Below are 5690 nucleotides of genomic sequence, written 5' to 3' on the forward strand. Positions count from 1 at the left end.
TAAACAAAAGGGGGAGGTGTTGCGGGAGGTCCTTCTGCTCCTCCAGCCTATAGCCGCTGAGATACCAGCCCATTGGGGCGTGGTCTCTCTCTCTTTAAAAAAGTGGCTACTTCCTTCTCTCTCTCTCTCTCTCTTCACTTCCTGCTCCACCAGCAACTAGGCTCCCTTCCTGGTTGTGCAGAGGGCTGACGGTGATCTGTAAGTTTTTCCCCTTTAAATAAATACCACCCTATTAATCTTAATTCCAAACTGCTGTGGCATTGTTTGTGACTTACGCCTTCAACTGTTCAATTTTCACAAGTTTGTAGGCTTTCTGCAATGAGTGTTGTTGAATTCTAACATTAAACTGTGGTGATCTAAAAAGATACAAGGGGTTATTCCAATTTTTTTGTTCTGTTGAGGTTTACTATTTTGCTGAGTATGTGATCAGTTTTAAAGAAGGTTCCATGGGATGCTGAGAAGAAGCTATATTCTTTTGTGTTAGGGTGAAATGTTCTATAGATGTCTGTTTAGTCCATTTGAGTCATGACATCAGTTAATTCTCTTATTTCTCTGTTATGTTTCTGTCTGGCTGAACTGTCCATTGGGGAGTGGGAGGTTGAAGTCTCCTACTATTAGTGTGTGGGGTTTGATGTGTGAACTAATCTTTAGTAAGTTTTTTTTTTATTTTTCCATTCAAAAATTTACACTTCCTCTCCACCTCCCATTCCCCTCCCATTCCTCCACCCACCCTCATCCCTCCCCCTCCCTCCTTAAGAGAGAGAGCAGGGAATCCTGTCCTGTGGGAAGTCTAAGCCCTCCCCACTCCCATCCAGGCCCAGGAAGCTTTGCATCCAAATAGACTAGGGTCCCAAAAAGCCAGTACATGCAGTAGAAACAAGTCCCAGTGCCTTTATCAATGGCTTCCCGGTCAGTCCCCATTTTCAGCCACATTCAGAGAGTCCAGTTTGATCACATGCTCATTTCAGTCTTGGTCCAGCTGGATTTGGTGAGCTCCCATTAGAACAGGCACACTGTCTCAGTGGGTGGACAAACCCCTCGTGGTCCAGACTTCCTTGCTCATCTTCTCCCTCCTTCTGCTCTTCAACTGGACCTTGGTCGCTCAGTCCGTTGCTCTGAGGAGGGACTTTGTCTCTATCTCCATCCGTCGACGGACAAAGACTATGGTGATATTCGAGAAAATCATCAGTGTGATAGTGGGGTAAGGCCAGTTTAGGCACCCTCTACTCTGCTGCCCAAGGACCTAGCTGGGGACATCCCCATGGACACCTGGGATCTTCTCTAGAGCCCTAAGAGTGGGAGGGTGGAGATGAAGGAAGGGCAGATATAGGAGCAGGGAAGAAGATATCTACATTAAGGGAGCCATGTTAGGGTTGCCAAGAGGTTTCTTTGACATATGTGGTAGTACTTGTGTTTGGGCGTAGATGTTCAGTATTGAGACTTCATAGATTTTTTCCCATTGATTAGTATGAAGTGTCTTTTTCCATCTCTTCCTATTGATTTTAGTTTTAAGTCTATTTTGTTAGATATTAGGATAGCTACACCTGCTTATTGCTTGTTTCTTGGGTTCATTTATTTAGAAAATCTTTACCCAACCATTCTTTACTCTGAGGTATTGTCTGTCTTTGAGGTTGAGATGTGTTTTTTGTATATAGCAGAAGGATGGATCCTACTTTCGAATCCATTCTCTTAGCCTGTGACTGTGAACTGAGTCCACTGATATTAAGAGATATTAATATCCAGTGATTGTTAATTCCTGTTTCTTTATAGTGGCAGTATTTGTGTGTTTCCCTTCTTTGGTGTTTGCTGGTGTGAGACTATCTATTGTCTGTGTTTTGTAGGTGTAATTAGCTTCCTTGGGTTGAAGTTTTCCTTCTAATACTTTCTGTAGGGCTGGATTTGTAGAGAGATTTTTAAAATCTGTTTTTTTATGGAATATCCTGTTATTTGGTGATTGGATGTTTTGTTGGGTCTAGTAGTCTGTGCTTGTGTCCACTGTCTCTCTTAGTGTCTGCAGCAGATCTGTCCAGGACCTTCTGGTTTTCATGGTTTCCATTGAGAAGTCGAGTGAAATTCTGATAGGTCTGCCTTTATACATTAGTTGGCCTTTTCCCTTTGCAGTTCTTAATATTCTTTCCTTATTCTGTATGTTTTGCATTTTGATTATTATATGGAGAAGGGACTAATTTTTTGTTCCAGTCTATTTGGTATTCTGTAAGCTTCTTGTGCCTTTATAGAGATATCCTTCTTTAGGTAGGGAAAATTTTATTCTATGGGTTTTTTGAATATATTTTCTTTTTTATTCTCCTGGAATTGTTCTCCTTCTGTCTTTATTATGCTTAGGTTTAGTCTTTTCATGGTCTCCCAGATTTTCAGGATGTTTTGTTTTAAGAATTTGTTTGATTTAACATTTTCTTTGATGGATGAAACTTTTCCTCTGTAGTATCTTTAGCACCTGAGATTGATTCTCTCTTCCATCTTATATTCTGCTGGTTATGCTTGTATCTGTAGTTCCCATTAATTTACCCAGATTTTCCATTTTCAGAATTTCCTCAGTCTGTGTTTTCTTCATGACCTCTATTTCCAAAATTATACAATGGAAAAAAAGAAAGCATCTTCAACAAATAGCACTGGCATAACTGGATGTTGGCATGTAGAAGAATGCAAATTAACCCATTTATATTATGCTGTATAAAATTCAAGTCTAGGTGGATCCGAGACCTCAACATGAATCTAGTTACACTCAACCTGACAGAAGAAAAAGTGGAAAATATAAAACTCTTTGCCATGCTAATGTGATAGGTACACCATTGTTATCTAGGACAATATTTATTTTATCATGAAGATTTAAATATGAATTTTATGCATTTTTAATTTTATTTTACATACCAACTACAGTTTCCCCTCCTACTCATCTCCCATTTCCTGTCCCAATTACTCAACTCCCTTCTACCTCCCCTCCCCATCCACTTCTCCTATGTCTCCATTCAGATTGGGTAACATTTCCCTTGGGACTGCACAGTATATCAAGTTGAGGCAGGACAAATCTCCTCCCTCTGTGGATTTTAAAGAAAATAGTTGAGTTGTTGTATCATAGAGGTATGTTTTATTAATATCCTTCCCAAAGCCAATTCAAAACCTATTCACTGAGTAGATTAGAATGTGAAAGGTCATGAGAAGTGTGGACAGATTTACCATTTATATTATTAAGATGGAACACATATAAGCCATCCTCATACCACAATTTCATATGACTTAGTTTCTGTTAGTGTAACTTACATTGTAACTCAGTAAAGAATATTTCTACAAACACTTTGCTTCAAGACACTCTGCTCCAGTTGTAATCTCTTTACAAAGCCTTTGAAAATTGTTTGACATTAATTTGTTTTGAGTAAATGGAAAATAGTCTGCTAAATAAAAACAGAATTACAGAGGACTAGGGAACTATCTTCCTAGGACAGATAAAAGCCTACATGTTTTATTGGTCAAGAGAAGTACTGCCCATTGAAAGTGATCTTATTCCTTGTAACCATGTGATCTTTGTGCCTCCCGATGTGATTCAGAGATCAGACAAAGTATAAACACATTTAGAACTTTAGTTCTCAGAATACTGGGCTCATCCATCAGCAGATTGACAAGGTCTGAGATGAAATATTATGCTTGGCACACAACCTGCTTGAAATTTTCCTGTGGCTGTAATGTAGCACACCTGACAGATGTTTTAGTCACTTAACACAGCATGGGATATTCATAAACACCACTATATTCAGCAACACAAGGATTATTTTTCTTTTGTCTGCCTGAAGTTATATGACTTGTAATCAATAAAAGATGGAAGCATAACTAGGCAGAGCATAGCGTATGATATGATTGTCACGCAAAGTTTCTCTTGCTTACTAAACTTATAACTTAGCCCAGAAACTGAGATGCATTTCACGTTGGAAGAAAGCATGCTACAGTTGTTTCCCTTTCCATGACCTGACCTGGTCCACAAAGGAAAGCATCATCAGTATTTGCTCATGGAGATAGGTGATATGCCATATATTTGTATTTTGTTAGCTCTTAAGGCTACGATTGTGTTACTAATTCCTTGTTAATTTTACATTCAACATGGTGAACAGAAACAGCATCAAGTACAACTACAAGAACACTGTTTTATATTCACAGCAACAATGCATCAGATTCAAAGGAAAAGTGCAGAAATGAATCTACACCATCTGTAGTTTTTCCAAATTATATCATAAATCCTAAGGGATAGCGATAGATGCTATTAATTTAAATGTCATGCTTGCACAGAATGAAGCACAGCAATTTTAAATTTGGCTTTATTAAGGTTTCTTTTTTAGCTCAAGTTTCTCATTTGGTAAATAGTAATTGGAGCAAACGCTCACTGATGAAGTTTATTTAGGCCCTTTGGGGAGCAGTAACAAGCAGGGGGTACAGTACTTTATAAAAATAGCATTTTATTGGATTTATAAATTATTACATAATCAAAGTCTCTTTTCCTGTACAATTGTATAAGGAGTTCAGAAATAGGAAAGTTAACCATGGTGGTCCCTCTGCAAATCTACCTATTTGCTGTTGTCAGCATAGATATTCAAGGACAGGTTTTGTTTACATAGGTCATAGTCTTTTCCATCTTACTTTAGGGCTTAGTGATTTGCTGGGCACACCTACATATGCAGATGCACAGATGGGTTTTTAGAAAATAACTCTTTCTTAGGATCTTTGTGCCATGTAGAAGAGAATGAAAACATTCTCTAAGGTGATGCCAAATCATAAAAGATAGTTTGGAATTCAGAGAAATGCACGTTCCAGAAAGTCAGAAATTAGTCCAAGAATTTCTCTTTTTAAATTTTATCTATCGATTCGAGTCGTTGCACCGGCTGTAGGCGTTTGTGGAGCTCCTTGCGCCCCGTTTCCTGCTCCCTTTCTCCTCTCCGCGCGCCGGCAGGATGGCCCACAAGCAGATCTACTATTCGGACAAACTTCGACGAGCACTACGAGAGTACCGGCATGTCATGTTACCTAGAGAACTCTCCAAACAAGTACCGAAAACTCACCTGATGTCTGAAGAGGAGTGGAGGAGACTTGGTGTCCAACAGAGTCTTGTTTGGATGCATTACATGATCCACGAGCCAGAACCGCATATTCTTCGCTTTAGACGACCTCTTCCAAAAGAACAACAAAAATGAAGTACAGCTGGGATCACCTAATCTTTTTGAAATTAAATGTATATGTGTATATAAAGGTAGTATTCAGTGAATACTTGAAAATGTACAAATCTCTCGTCCATACCTGTGCATGAGCTGTATTCTTCACAGCAACAGAGCTCAGTTAAATGCAACTGCAAGTAGGTTATTTTAAGTTGTTAAAGATAAATTTTCTTGTAGTTTTTTTTCTTAATATAAGTAGCGCCTGTTTTACTTTATCTGTTACTTTCTTAAATAAAGTTTGTATGTTGCATTTACAAAAAAAAAAAACAAATTAAATTTTATCTATCCCTCTCACTAGCTATAGGATACTAACTTTCCTGATATGTAAATCCAGACTCCTGCATGTACAGAATAACACTTGGAATGATTCATCATTAATAGTGCTATTTTGTTTTGCTAGTTTCTGGATCAAATATCTTTGGACTGGAATTTCTTTATTATTTATTTATTTATTTATTTATTTATTTATTTATT

At 38.1% G+C, this 5690-nt stretch overlaps 1 pseudogene; it reads left to right on the forward strand.

Annotated features, from left to right (window-relative positions):
* Window positions 1-4955: 4955 nt before the first annotated feature.
* Window positions 4956-5240, forward strand: LOC102000743 (annotated as a pseudogene).
* Window positions 5241-5690: the final 450 nt, after the last annotated feature.

This window comes from Microtus ochrogaster, chromosome 1, assembly GCF_000317375.1.
Source record: "Microtus ochrogaster isolate Prairie Vole_2 chromosome 1, MicOch1.0, whole genome shotgun sequence".
Lineage (NCBI taxonomy): Eukaryota > Metazoa > Chordata > Mammalia > Rodentia > Cricetidae > Microtus > Microtus ochrogaster.